The 15950-nt window shown below is 40.8% G+C and overlaps 1 long non-coding RNA gene across 1 annotated transcript in view; it reads left to right on the plus strand.

Moving 5' to 3' along the window:
• Positions 1-15950, plus strand: part of LOC118098255 — a 37216-nt gene that overhangs the window by 21077 nt on the left and 189 nt on the right. Inside the window, exons 3-5 of the long non-coding RNA XR_004694144.2 lie at positions 8738-8913; positions 11046-11123; positions 14070-14169. This is a non-coding gene — a long non-coding RNA (uncharacterized LOC118098255). The remainder of the gene's footprint in view (positions 1-8737; positions 8914-11045; positions 11124-14069; positions 14170-15950) is intronic.

Consider the following 15950-nt stretch of genomic DNA (forward strand, 5'->3'; position numbering starts at 1 on the left):
TTAACGGGCCAAGAGAGGCCGAGTGCCGACACCAGGCTTTGAGAGTCGGCTGGAGAAGCATATGGAGCTCTAAATAAAATTCAGATCAAGCACAATGATAGCGGAGGTCTGCTTTGTGTTCGGACTGCATGGTGAAAAAAAAGGGGTGGAGTGGAAAGTTAGATCCCCATAATAAGATCGTGAAGCATGAGCAAATGAATGTATGGCTCTGTAATGCGGCGTGCTTTCGAGTCTGGAGGAAAATTGTGGCAGCAGTGTCATTGTCCCGGACAAACTCTTCAAACTCGGCTCTTTATTACTTTTCAACGGTCGCCTTCAATGAGACCTCATCATCCGCCCAGAGTTCTGCTCTAATCAATGATCACTGACACTCGACAGATTTTCCAGGCTTGGGGTCTTTTGTCAGAGGCTGATGACCTGAAAGGGCTCGGGTGGTAGGGCAATGAATAAGATGTTTAGAGCTAATAAATAAACCCTTTAAAGCTGCTCTGGTGTGTGTTTCTATCACAGTAGAAGGAGAGTTGGGGGGGGGGGGGATTTTTCTCTTTTCCTTTTTTCCTCCCTCTTTTTTTCACACTTGCAGAATCTGCGGCCTTTGAAGGACTTGTGAAGCCGAGGGCGTCCCGTTGCTCAATCAAACAGATTAAGTCAGTCAGACAAGCAGCGATCTGTCCCATTCAATAAAGTTACTTTTGTCATGCTGGATCTCAGAGGGCCTCATATATGCATAACACCGGACATGGACATGTCACTGTTTTATCACACTTTTTTGGGGGTCTGTTTTTGAAAAGTGTAAATTTGTTACGTACATGCCATTATTTTCTTTAAAAAAATTATGTTGTTAAAACATTTTAACACATTTCACCGCTCGCCTTCTTCAATTTAAGATTAAAGTGAAAGATTAAACGCTTTCTCTTAATCCCCTGAGATATGAAAACATGAGTATGTAGTAATTCTAAAACACGGGCGACCCAGTAATGAGGACATCTGTTCTCATATGGTCCTTGACGCGTAGCACCAGAAATTTGATGTCATCCTGTCCAAACTGGTACATGGCTGGCAGACAGCATGGCATCCTGTGATTGGTTCTGACAAGCCAGTGACAGCTCTGGAGGTGAGGAGGGTGCATGACAAAGGGCAAGCAGAGGGATGAGGGGGAACGGCATCAGGCTATAGGTCTGTTCGTCTGTCTGTCTGCCCGTCTTTTCTGCCTCTTCTACCAACACCCCCGCCCCATAACCCCCATCAACCCCCTCACAGCGCTCTGCCATAAACACTCACCCTCATAATCAGACCAATCAGATATGTTTTTCTAAGCTGTAGCATTTTATACAGCAACATAGTCATGCTGCTTTAAATTAAAATTTAGTTGGCTGTTGAACTGAGCATGCTACTGTTTGTTTTGAGGCTGATGTACTCAGTCATGGTGGTAATGTGGCAGCCACTGTGGTTTATGCCTTGTATTGTGTGTAGATCTCTGATTTAAAGATGGCCAGCTGCCATTATGAAAATCAGGGGTTGCTATGGTTCTGCACACAGCTGAGCGCTGTGGGAGCCCACAAAGCCTCCTTGACTTTGAGCGCACAACAGATTTTTGGCATATCCCTTCATCATTTCCCCCCCTCTCTCCCGGACATAAATGGGAATCCTCTGTTTTATAGAAGCACCATTTATTACAGCCGCTAATGAAAAAAAGGAGCCAGTTTAACACCCTGACATTTTATTGTAGAGGATGATGACTACATCAGTAGTTTGTGTCTGTGTTGGTCTTGCAAGGCAAATTGGATGGCTGTTTTCTCCTCATGTGGCCAGTCTCCAGTGTGACCTTGCATTAGTGCATATGCTCACAGCAGGGTCACTGGTTCAGGGCATGATCTGTCAGCCTTTGTTTATGAAAGGCAGACAGCACAAGCCTGTAAGATAACATATTTTATGCAATTAGTGGTCTGCTGTACTGCATTACACTTTCTCCACAAACACAGTAAACAACATAAATAGGGCGAAAGAGTGGGTGGTTTCTGCTCTATGTATTCATACATTTGTTAATGCTATAATGGCGTTGTCTTCAAACTTTTCTGTTTGATCTGCTTGACTTTTAAAGAGAATCTAAACCATTAACATGTATATATAAACCCCAGAAAAAAGAGGAAATGCTTAGAAAATGCTTGATTGTATGCATCTAATGATTACTGTCATTATGGACTAATATACAGATTTCATTTTCACCTTATTAATTGTTTAGTCTTCAGCAAATAGCAAAATAGGTTCATCGCAACATCCCAGTTCCTAAGACTTTCAGTTTGTCTTTTTTTTTTTTACAATTTTTTTTTTTATAAATAACTTAAAATGACTTAAATTTAAAAAAAAAAGATCAAACTAGTTGCAGATTCTGATGATGGATTAATCATTTCAATAACTGATTTATTGTTTCAGCTGTACTTATTATTTAGAGCCTTTGGAAATCTACGTATTCGTGATTTGAGACCAACCAGTCTATGGTGCAAAGAGTTTGGAAGAAGATGAAGATGTGCACGGGTTGGGTCTGTATACTTCCTGGGCGAGCGTAGCGTTCACATGATTGAGATGGTTTCGATATGATAGAGATAGGTTGACAGAGACTGTCAGTGCGGAGTCGGCTGCAGCTCTGACAACAGGCACCCTCTGACAGTCGCTCTATAAGGCTTGGTAACCAGCCTTTTTCCTGGGAGGTGTTTGCTGTCACTGTGCGTTGTGGGTGCCTAGCAGCAGTATTTCTCCAGGCTGTCAATCTCCACAGACACTAACCTGCCATGTTAGATTTGACCTCCGTGGGGGAGATTACTGTCTGCAAGCTCTGGAGGCATCCTTCATTTTTCCTCTGCTCTGTAGGGATACCTGGGAGAGACGAGACAGTAGTGCACGCAATGCTCACAACACCCAGATTATACCAACATATTATTATCATCAAAATAATGTAATCGCTGCTACACTGTCATTAGCAAGGAGGTGTTTAGTTTTAGTGTGATGACGTTTTAATGGCCATTTCTCTGATAGTCTGCTGTTTCTGTATGCATTTGATTTAAAAATATCCCAGAATACATTCCTACAATATGCAGGGTTTGATATATGAATGTTCGGTTGTATCGTAACACTACAAGTCCTTGTTTTTGTCGAGTGGAGATGGGTTTTGGATACGGACACTGGCTGTGACTCTGATACAGTATGTGTGTGGGAGGCCTCAGAGATGCCTGTTAATTAATGGTGTTACATGATTACTCTCAGCACAACCAGTATAGGGTCCAGACTGAATTAGCCATCTCAAGGTAGTATTTTGGGACGTGATATTTTTTGTTTATGGCTCTTATGTTCATGGGATGCGGGGGAGGTTTTTGATGAAGTCGTTTTGTGATGTCAGCCGCAAAAGTAACAAGGTGGTTTTCTAAAATACTGTAGTTTTACGAATTTACGAAAGTGTGACTGATTATATGGGACGTCAAAACCTTTATTTTTCCCAGACCAGCAGGTTTGCTGGTATGATCCATGCATTATTTCCTGGGCAATTGGTGAAAATGTAAAAAATGCCATCTTGCAATGTTAAAGAGAGGGATGCACTGGCCCAAAGATTTAAAGTGCTCTTTCTAACACCACTTTCCATCCTTCCACTAAGTTGTAAGTAAATCAGTTGTGTAGTTATTGTGTAATCCTGTGAAGAGACAGACAAATGGACAAACAACAGTGAAAATAAACATGGTGGAGGTAATCATTACAATAAGCTACATGCAGAGTAATTAATGTCATGTCAGTAAACGTGGAGCTTTTTCAGCATCTAGTTAGCTTAGCTTAGCATAAAGACTAAAAAGCACTTTCTAACACAGTGCCTCATTTATTCTAATATAACTCGCTCACTGGGAGCGTTAAGGAAAATTGTCTTTCAGCATTTTGCCTTCATCTGTGGGTAATTTTCACAAAAAAATGTAAATTCAATGTTACAGTTCATCCAGACATTTTCATATATCATTGGATTAAATAGATCAAGTTGTGATTTTACAACGATTCATTTCAAGGTGTTTGTGATGCCCAGAAAAATACAATCAGCACGTACCATATATCACCTCAGTGTTTTGGCGGCACATAGCAGTGTATGAAGAACAATACAGTGAATGTAGAACACATGCAAGCTGTTTTATCTCAGAGGGAGAAGATAATCAAAACATACTTACCTGTGTATAACCACCCCTATGATTTCCAAGCACAATGAGCTGCTATCCAGTAATACACACAGCATGAATTACAGTATTATGCTTAGATTTTTTCATTATTTCCTGAATGTGTATCCTTAATTTAATTTTGGAATAACATTTGATGTTGTTTTTTTTTTCCAGTTTTTAAATATTGAATTTTGTGATCTCTTCTCTGAGCAGGTTTTGAACGTCTTGTTTGGATACAGCTGCCCTCGCTCGGCACGTAATGATGTTGTTTGAGATGGGCCATCACACATTAATTTACGGCTTTCTCCATTCTTATCATAAATTGACTGCTGCACTAAGAACGGGCGGTTATACAGTCACATAAAACCTCCAGTTATGGCCGGTGTTCTGTTTAGCCCTTGATAGAAATGTGCCGCTGCTTCCTGGTGTATTTCTGTCCATGAAAATTATAATATGGAACAAAGATTAGAATGAAATTATCGCGGCCGGAAGGCATTTACCGGCCGTGCTGTGGCACACTACACGGGGTTAGAGGAGGGGAAAAAAACCCTAGTCCCCAAGAATAATGATAATACATTAGGCTGTGAGCGTGCTGGTATTATTGCTGTACATTATGTATGTTCCATTTATACTACCTCACACAGCCCAACCGCTGCTGACGGATAGGTCATTACTCCCCGCACCGATGAACACTTATCAGGCCCCACTGCTGTTTATGGCCAGAATGAAGAGCACTTGTCAGTCAAGGTCACTGCTTTGTGTGTCCTCTTTAATAGTTCCTTCTTCACAGTTGTTGAACTTTGTATGCTAGCTCAGGCCCCCCCGTTAAGTGGTAAGGGATATGGGCTGGCTGCTTAAACAGGGAGATTCAATCTTTTATGTTTTGTGGAGGGATGTCCCCGCTGCCGCTGTTGACAGCAACTAAGTGTGTGTGTTTGACCAATGGAGAGCTTAAAAAGGTGCTAGTGGTCGGAGAAGAGTGCAAGACAGTGGGTTTCCTGCAGTGAGTGAGTAGCATACGTGTAAATGAGGGATTCAGGAAGATAGATTAAGGTCTTTGACTCTCCGTCGCAGCTGCTTTTCCATGTTCGCATGTGCATGTCGAGGCGCGTGTGAGCATGTGCGAGAGTATACGGTAAGTTTGGGTGACAGGATCCTAAGAGCCTGCTCTAACTGGAGGGCCAATGCTAATGCATGGCTGGTTGCGTTACACCAGCTAGTGCTGAAATCACAAGTGGCCCACAGTGCAGTACAGGCTTTGGCCCTGGGACAAAAACAGATTTTGGTCTGCCTCAGATTCCTTTAGCCTCAAGCCCCTAATATTTGTCATTGCTGCACAAGTCGTATCTCTGTATCTTGTAGCACTGTGGGCCTGCACAAGCAAAAACACACTTGTTTACCCCGACTGTGAAGTGCCCCATGGTAACTGTCCATGTTATTTTATGTTATGCTGAGATCATGATTCTATTTCTTTTCTTAACCATAAAAAAAATTCTCATTAAATTTTTAAACCTATTTTATTTAAAATAATATCTTTAAAAAAATCTATATTTTTTTTTTTACTAATGCTTTCTACATCCAAAAAAAGGAAGAAAACATAAATGATGAATTTGATTTCTTTAGAATCAGAGATGTTGCACATTGTTGCGCCATGCAGGCAGCACTGCAGTGGACTCACACGACTCAGTGTCACATGAGCCCACAGTGGACATTGTTGTGTTTGACATTAACAAACCAGATCTCTGAAAATCATTCACACTCTTTGTCTCAAAACTCTCCCTTCAACTTCTTGTCACAGCTCTATTTTGACTCTGCTGTCATAAATCCAAGCCGCGGATAGTTGACAAGGTGCTTTTCATTGTCATCATTTCTCCTGTAAGTCACCCAGCGTAATTTACGGCGCTCACCTTTTCAGCCCGTTTCCCCCCCCAAAAAACCCCTCTGCACAGTCCAACTCTCAGCTGTAAAAATGAACAGTTCCTGTGTCACCGCTTTGATGCAATGCTGACAGGAGTCACTTTGATATACTTGGGAGGATGAAATTTCAATCCGTCCGGGGTTTTTTTTCCCCTCCCGAGGCTTCATCTTTGCAGACATTGGGAGCTGTCATTTTGCGACACCCTGTGACGCGGGTGACACTCAGCCGATGTGACAGGTGCTGGACAGCAGACACACTCCTAGGCGAACTGGCTATATTTCTTCAGGTAAAGTGCCGTGATATGTGTAAAGGAAATATCTATAAATTTATCACAGTGGATTTTTTCGAAGAAGTATCGAGTGGATGTCCAGAAATTTAGTATCACGTCATTAAGCACTGGCTTTGAATTTTGCACATTAATTGGAGTTGGTTAATTTTGGCAAATATTAGAATATTCCAACAAGCGGAGTAAACAATTATTAACAATTTTATAATCTGAGAAACACAATATCCTTTACAGCATGGTTGAAAACATTTCAAATTCACACTGATGTGAATTTCACGCATCGCTTCATGACTGTTACTACACTTTGGTACTGAGGCACTCAAACAGTTTCTCTGTGAAGTCTGTTCTCTCTGTTCTACTGCAAAATAATCCTTCTTCAGGGCTTTGCATTAACTTTTTTTGCACACAGCACTGGTGCTTCAGAGGCAGAGTTAAATCTCAACTGTAAAACAAAATAAATTAATTTTCCACTCTGTTATATCTAAAATGTCTTTCTTTTGGGTCCATCATTTCATTTGAAATACAGCTTTATTTTCCCTTGTCTTCTATCTTGCTTGACTTTGAATCAACATGGAGGTAGCTGCATTAGAATTATGGCACCGTTCCCTCGGAACTGTGGGCAATGGTGTAGGATGTATGGAATCTGCGTGGCAGGGGACATGATTATTAATCACACAATAGACAACAACCACCAAGTAGAATGATAATGTGCCATTGATTCCCCGTCACACAAACAGTCACTTCACACCATCAAGCAGTTCTGTCTCACACATGCACAAATGTATTTAACAGGTGCTAAAGCAGTAAATTCATTCATTGCACAGATCGTTTTTTTTCCACAGCACATGGGACATATGTCGTAGGATACAGCTCTGATCTGGTCAAGACATTTGTTCTCAGATTCAGCCAAAAAAGTCCTCAAACAAATGACATAAACTCAGTTTATGAGCAAAATGTTTAAGTGTTTTAAGAATTGATACGTTTTACTTTTCAATAACAGACTTGTTGAAATGGAAGATTTTTTGCAGTGCATTGGGATGAAGGCTGTGCAGTGCACTGTGGGAGCCCACAGGGTGTGTGTTCACAGCGTTTCCTGGATTAGACACCTTGGTATGGCCTGTGGAGAGATGTTCGTAGTCCGCTGTTCACACAATTTGCCTGCTACAGCTGAGCTGCCCTTTGCCAACAGGCCTGGAGAAAAGGACGGACAGATTTAGATCCACATGTCACAGTTTTCTTTTGGTGAAGCTCGCTATTATTTTCTTACCTTAATCATTGTCTCAATGTTAAAATAATCATATTTCAGAGAGGGTTATAATTTCATGTGTGTGAGGCTAAGGACGTGCTACCAATGTCTGTAAAAATAGAAATGTTTAAAAGTCACCAAACTACTTCCGTGTGTTTGTGGAGCCACATGTCTTTGTCCATTTTATTTGAATATTGTGGTTGATACAATATTTACAGATTTGTATGCATGATAATATGTTGTATGATCGGTTACTGAATAAACAGCCAGTTTTGCCCATAATAGCACAGTTCACAGCTCACAGGCCCCATTGTTTCACCACACACACACAAACATGTTGACATGCTCGCTCATCTGTCACTAGGAAAACCGCCACAGGCTGTGGCCTTGGCACAAAGACATTCTCCGAACTGAGTGAAGATGCTCGGAGCCAAGATGCACCCAGTCAAAATGTTAAGAATTTCAGATGCCAGAACAGACAAGCACAGGCGTTGATTTGAGGTGAAATGATGTTGAAGCAACAGCAACACAGTGGATATCTATTTCAAAGATGATTTGCTTGTTTCTGACAACCACAGGATAAAAACTCCCTAGTTGGTTATGTTAAGACCTTTAAAATCACAAGAAAAATTATTTACTCAGAGTTTAAAAGCCTTAGTTGTGGCATATTTTGCTGTAGAAACAACTTTTAAGACTGACGATTCCTGCCAAAAACGAACGCTGCCTCTAAAGCGAAATCTTTAAAAGAGCTACAGCAGTGTGGAGCTAAATGTGTACAGGGTGTGGTCAAGAGTGATTGTTTACTTCAAAGCAGAAGCTGTAAGTAGGCATTATTATCATTATTTTTGCATCTGCATTCGTTCAAGAAACAGCTGTTGAATTTGAACGAAATTTAATGTGGCAGGGCCTGGAGTTGTTCTTGTTCATTCAGCTAACTTCGCTTTGACATGATGGCTTCTGGCAGAGTTTTGTGCTGAACTCAACATCTGTGACAACCGTCAGCGCCACTGACCACTGCTCCCTCCCGCTCCCTCTGTCTCTTTCGCTTCTGCGTTCACGTATTTGCCTTCACCCGTCCTCCATCTTTCCCTGCCTTCCAGGATTGCCCAGTTCGGGGTGTAAAGACCAACACAGAAAAAGTGGGGGAAAAACGGGAACCTTTGATGCTACTAGATCAGTTTCCTCTGCCAGTACCCATCTCCATCATCGCCACATCAGCTGGTCCCAAGGTTGCGAGGTTATCCGAACATCTGGCCCCTACACCATGTTCTCTAAGGTCAGTGGGTAGCATCTGTTTATAGACCCTGCCACCTTCAGTGTCTCTGACAACAAGGATCTCGCTGAGAAAACCAGACAGAATTATTTGATCAGTCATAAATGTTGACAGGCTGTAGGTCTGATGTAGTGAACCTACACTGGTACCACAAATCTGGTATGGAAACTGTAGCCATTGTTTTTCTCTAAATGTAGAAATATCAATAATTAGATATTTGTTTCAATTTTCTTTAAACTGAATTTCTCCTATAATGTAAACAGGGTATAGACCAAACCAACAAAACCGATTTTGCACCCACTGTTGCATTTGGTGACCTGTTCCTTCATTAAGAAGAATACGGTTTGTTTATATCAGAAAATAATGTTTTGGGCCTAGTGAGTTGTCATGTATTTGGTATTTGGTTCTGGCCCTTGGTTACATTCTACTTGTCCAGACAATATATAGGCAATGTACATATTGTTTACAGACAGGACACATATACAAATATATAGTCGATCCAATGCACACCCCCATGTTGTTTTAAACACTCGATATTGTTTCAGACATGTTTTCCTTCACAGCTAAAAATAGTATCCATGATCCATTTTCCAAGATTACAAAGTTCAGTATATGACTTGTCTTGGAGTACAAAGTTACAGAAAAGACAAACAAGTCAAATGTTTGGAGAGATGTTGTTTTGGATTTGTTGAAAGAAGGAAATTTCAAAAAGACACAATTAAAAATACTGGCCCAAAGGTAGTTCGTATTGGACATATTCCATTTTTGCATGATCCTCCTTGATCTCCATCTCAACACATTTTCCTTTTTTTAACAGTGCCCCTTCAGATTCAGCTCAGACCTCTTTCTTATTGATTATTGTCACTGACAGTTTAATTCCATTGTGTTATTAGTTTAACCACCCACTTGACAGATATACAAGCATCTTGCAGATCATTACAAACCTATGAGCCTAACTGAGTTGCATCGTTATCTTTAAGGTCCATATCCATATCAGTTTTTTGTTTGAGAGTTTGTTTAGTTTACGTTAACAACAATAAAACCCATGATCTCCGTCGTTGATGCAGGTTGTTGAGCCAGATGATTTGGAAGCGGGCACCTGTCCCTTTGTGTCTGGTCCCCCTGAAGTTTGAGCAGCAGCCGGTGCTGTGATGTCAGGGGCTCTCAGGGGTCAGGACAGGAATTATTGAACAGAGGGTGGCTGACAGAGAGAGCTGGCACTGGGAGCAAACAGATGTTGCAATCATAAAGAAATACACAACCTCTGAATTAAATATGAAGAGCGTGGGCAGCAAGATTGGAGGATGGTCATGACTATTTCTTCGCCAATCACAATGGCTTGTTGCGAGTTTGAGCACCGGTGATTGGCCTGTGGCCGTCGTGAGAAGAACCAGGTGAATTCTCACAAATTATGCAGATTTCTTAAAATGATGTGACCAAAAGCCTTGGAAGAAACTTCTTGCAAGAAGACAGCTGTTTGGAACATATTGTAGATGCATTATTCAGACGCAGAGGGTCTCCGGACGCAGCATGTTATGTCAAAGTGTTTTAAGGCATTTACGCCACAGCTCAGTGATGAAATCTGTAAAAATGGGACGAATCTGACAGAATGTCTTCAGAACATTGTTTTACCACAAGTGTTTTGTTTCCCAGTCATTTTACAGGGTTTCTCACTCACAAGGAATAACAAGTCTGTCTGAATATTTGATGGCAAGGACGAGCCTGTTTTTACTGAGAGAATGAGGCTTCAGTGAGGAAGACTTATCTGCAGATAAATCATGTTATCAGTGCCCTGCTGTGGACTTACTAACAATCATTACTTGTCTAGAAATTTCAGACTTTGTTCTGAAGTTGTTGCATATATCAATCTTGCATAACGATGGATACATTTATGGCTGCTGGTTAGTTAACCGTTATTTTCAGGGCAGAGTAACTCCTTAGTTATTTCCTTTTGTTTCTTCTTGTCTGTATACAGTGAAAATGTCACTGACCACCAGCAATACCATTCTTAACCACACTGGTGCCTACTGACAAACCTGCTTGTTTCTCTCTCTTTACGTATAAATGTACAAATTAATAAGTAATGAGCTTTAAATCCACAACTGCATACTTCCATCTCCCTTATTTCCATAAAGTGGATGGCCGTCTGCCAGTTGGGCCCAGCTCCGAGTGCTGTAGTGTCAACACTGAAGAGAGAGGGCCAGAGGGGTGATGTAAGTATTGATACACTCCTTGAAATCACTTTGTTGCCACCAAGCTGCTGGAGTAACACAATAGGAGGGCGATGATTGTGAATTCTTGGCAGAGGGCTGAGGGATGCCATTAAAGTGGCAAATGTGATTAATTTTTTGTGAGAACGCCCTCGTCTTGGCGATTGTCAGTGAGGTCGGGCTAAAGGGATGTGACACAGAAATTACTCTTCCTCCTATCGTCTAATGTGACTCGTCACTTTGAGGAAATATCCGGGAGACGGGGAGACTGACAAAAAGGCTCTCGTCTAATTGACCGCCTATTTGTTCGAAGCTCATGTGGCAGAGATCTGGCTCGATATGGTGAAGTGATCTATTGCTTAAACACAGCGGATCACTTTATTATTTCAACACAAACAAAATGATCGTGTCTCAACTGAAGGCTTCTTCACATTTGTATGGACGAGGGACAAAAACAACACAATGAAGGAAGTGTAAAATAAAGGTACAATAGATTTCTGCTGTCTATACTTATATTTAATCTTTTTTAAAGAATTAACACAGTCTTTGAATTTCCTTGTATGTGTCAGTGTTGTCAGTGTTTTCTCTGAACCTGTTTGAACTAAGACCCCCTCCCCCCCGTGGAGTGACATTTTCCAGGCGACACAAAAGTGCAGAACACACTTTCTCCCGACCGCTTCATAAACATGGCAGCACTGCCACCGCTGCCTGTCTCTTTAGTAGAAGTGCTAACAACAGAAGACAGCACGCAGGTCACGCTAAAGGTTATGTCTTCATCCATTTCAAACAGTTTTAGACAATACATTTTTTTCTCTACAAATGTAACTTAATTAATATTAAGTGGAACATAATTATTACAATATGTTGCCCACAATGAACTGAACAAAAATCATGTTGGTCAGCCAAAGAGACAGTTTAAATAAGTAAGTAGACAAATACATTTCCATGTGTCAGTTTCAGTTGTTTTGGGTCTTAACCAAATTTAACTAAAGGTTGTATTGTAATTAATGTTTTTAAAACATTAACATTTCCTTCCTCATCTGTCTTTTGCCCTGGAAGTTACAGCAGAGATGGCAAAGTCACGTGTAAAGTGGAGATGATGAAATTAAAAGGCGACCAAAATGAAATGTCTGGTTGCCTTAATTAATATTGTGGATTTCTCTGGATTTAATTGCTGTTATAAACATTTTGGATAATGTAAGTACACAAGTCAACAAAATATATAACATAGGTCTAGTTGGTTTTTATACATTTAAAAGAGGAATTGTAGGTATTATATCTTTAAAATTATATATGACAAAGAACAGTTGGAAAATAAGGGCCTGGAACCAGTGAAATGTGGTATTGTGGCTTGAAAAACCACTGAAACAATCAGTCAAAATAGTTGGTGATTAATTTTCTGATTATTTGTTGATTGATAAAAAATTACATCACAATTACTTGTTTCGGCTCAAGTAAAAAATAGCAATAAAATCCTCATCCAAACTGTCCTGCGTATTCAGTGAGTGCTGAATCGCTCATAAATGTCAGATTATAAATCATCTGAGATCGTACTTTCTTAATCTCTTTTTGTTTGCGGATCTCGGATTATTCTTTGGTTTATATCTCCTCCGCAGGAAATGACTCCCACTGCCACAGGCTGACAGAACAGGCCCCTGCACACAATGCTGTAGTTTACTTTAGTGAGAAAACCGCTCACGTTCTTGTATCCCATTACCGTGACCACCTTGAGATAAATGGCTCTTTCTCCCCTCTGCCATAAGGTTTTATATCAGACGACATGTGTTGAGTATCTGACTGCAGCTTATAATGTTTCAGCGGAAATAAAACAATCACCTCTGGAGCGGCCTGCCCGCCTGCGGTGTGTAACCGCCGGGCCAAACCATACACAGTGTTTATAGATGTAGGGAAGAAGACAGTGGCAGTTGACAGGTTAACTCTGCTGTGTAAATTCCTGGGCCGTGTATGATGTAGCCTGTGATCCTGCAGTCCTTGATTAGATCTGAGCTAGTAAATATCCTGTGATTAATCAAAAGGGCTTGTTCTGCGTGTAGCATCCCTGTGTCACCTTCACAGCTGGGGAGCAGGACCGCCTTGTTTACTGCTCCCAGCTCCATCTCCTCAGACCCCAGCCTTATTTCATGGCAGCTCACAGGGGCCTGATGTATACGGCTCCACACCTAATGCTGTGGACATGTTTGGCATTGTAAACTGAGATTAAAGGGACAATATTTGTTATGGTAAATTTTATTGTATATTGGACAAAATAATAGCTTATTATGTCCTATTGGTCATGTCCTGTCTGCCCAGTATGCAGATTCTATAAAGGAATCAAACTAACCTACTGTTAAAAATTGTGGTATACTGGTTACTATACTAATATTAGTATTAGTGCGTTGATGTGCAAAGCGTGTGTGCGATGCTCCCCTTAGACATAGTGGGCGTGCCGACCATCTTTTTCTCTCCTGTGTATGCTGCAGGATTAATGGTGACTGGAGGCGTGGCAGCAAATACGAGTGACCGTCCGTGGCTTGTCAACAAAGCAGACCGAGAAAGCAAAATGATTTCACTTACGTACCTGATGCTCAGGCCAAACCCTGTGAGGGATGTCTTAAACAGACTAAAAGTCACGTGACATAGAACACTGACTCACAAGACTTGCTATCTGTGCATTACTGTGCAGCGCAATGTCCATGTGCAACAGGAACCTTGTGATAACACCTCGTAGATGCAAATGTAACTTTCACACAGATAATGTATGTTTACAATAACTTCCAAGCTGTTAAAAGGATCACTGGTTCCCCCTGTGATAAAGTGTCAGAGGAAAACTTTTGGGGAACATTTGCACTGAGATGCCATCACTATCCTTAAAATGGCCAATTCCCCACAAAGAAAATTCCACAAAAAACTGTATAAGATATATGTTGACTTTTTTGTTGTTTCCCATAGTGAAGGGGAACAGACAGGAAGTGGACAGGGAGGAGAATGCTGTGTGCGACATGAGGCCAGGCTTCTACCCACAGCCTACATCCACTCACTCAGGCTTCGGGTAATCATGGCTTTTACATTTTTGGGGGACATTTTTATGTTTTTTATTATATAGCAATAGTGAAGGTGGATAAGAAATGTGGAAAGGGAGAAGTGGCACTGACTTGTAGTAAATGGTCCAGCTGGCCATCAAACTATAGGCACTTGTTCCTCAGAGCATTTAGAGGTATGTGACCTAACCACTCGGTTAATGGTTATTTCGATTACCAGAATACGACCTCCACCGAGGAGCCGTATATAGTCTTATTAAACCCAATTGATTAGTATTATCAAGTTGCAAACTAAAGTTGGCTATCAAAGATAAAACCTAAACATTTAGGGGATATTGGATTACTGTGCATACCATGTAAAAGCTGTGATAAAACTATGACTTTATACTATATACTTTATTATTACTTTACTATTTGTAGTAACCGATGTTCTAAATGCAAGTAGACATGTGAAAAAAACATTAAAACAAACAACGAAACACTTATCAGCACATAAACTGCTATTTTTATTGAGCATGAAAACAATCAACATAAATGACATTAAGTTTAAGTTTGGCACTTTGTGGTGATGAAGCTCAAACCAACGTCTGTTAGTCTGCACACTGTACACTACAGTGGTGCACTTAAGTGACTGAACGTACCCCGCACCCCCACTCTGTTACACTGGGTGACATTATATTATTACTTTGAACAGTGACCCAATCATTTTTAATCCTTTTGCTTTACTCACTTGAGCCCTAAATGTGTATTAATCCTTAGCTGGAAATCAAATCAATGTAGTCCTGTTTGAGTAACTGCATTGTTTAAGGAACACTTAACAATACAGACTAACACTCTGTTGTTTTTTAAGTAGAATATTTAGAGAATATTTCCTGAAAACAGCTTTGCTTAAGGCTCGTTAAATGCATGAAACATGTTAAAATGAGGGCCAACATGATAATGGGTGATTATAGTAATTAATAGACTGAACTAATTACTTCAGCCAGAGAGATTTATCTAATGAAGAGTAAGTGTTTGAGCAGAGGTTGTCCAACTGAAACTGAACCGTTTGTAATTAACCATCCCGTTCTGCTACCTTACAGTCGCTGTAACTCGCAGTAACTGGTGTCACTTCAGTTACTTTCTGCTTGTTAAAATAAAAAAAATCCTCCGTGGCTGTTACTATATTTTACTATATTATCTTCGGAACAGTTCACTCGGAAAATGCTTTTTGATGTCCCCGACTTGACAACACAGTCCTGACCGCAGAGCATGATTTCACTGATTGCTGCCCCCCTTTCCATGATGACCCTTTGATTGTCATTCGAAGACGTTGTATGGGACATGCTTGTCATGTTAATAAAGACATTAAACCACATGTATCCCTCCACCATCGAACAAAGTCAGGACCTGTCTGGGAATATAGATCTCTAATTGCTTTTGCGTGGTGGTGCAGCAGAATTGTGCTTCCCAGATGTCACCTCTGCCAAAGCCCAGTGCACGTCACTGTCAATAGGCCCGAGAAATCTTCCTAACAAGCTCGCGATTACATAAATCCATAGCTGTACTCACGCCAAAGAGACTGAACAACTTTCAAGGAGACTTCATGTTTGATGTCCCAGGGCTTGATTGCATTTTGAAAAAAAAAAACGCAAAACCCACTATATTGGGAATGTGTCCAAACAGTCTAGGTTTGCTAATTTTGTCATAGTCAATTTCATAGCACAGTCGTGAGAACGGGCGGCGATGGAATGAAGTTCCTGAGTGCTTTGCAGAGGGGCGTGAGTGGGTTTGACAGGCCCAGTGAAATATG

Source organism: Hippoglossus stenolepis, chromosome 19 (genome assembly GCF_022539355.2).
Source record: "Hippoglossus stenolepis isolate QCI-W04-F060 chromosome 19, HSTE1.2, whole genome shotgun sequence".
Taxonomy (NCBI): Eukaryota; Metazoa; Chordata; class Actinopteri; order Pleuronectiformes; family Pleuronectidae; genus Hippoglossus; species Hippoglossus stenolepis.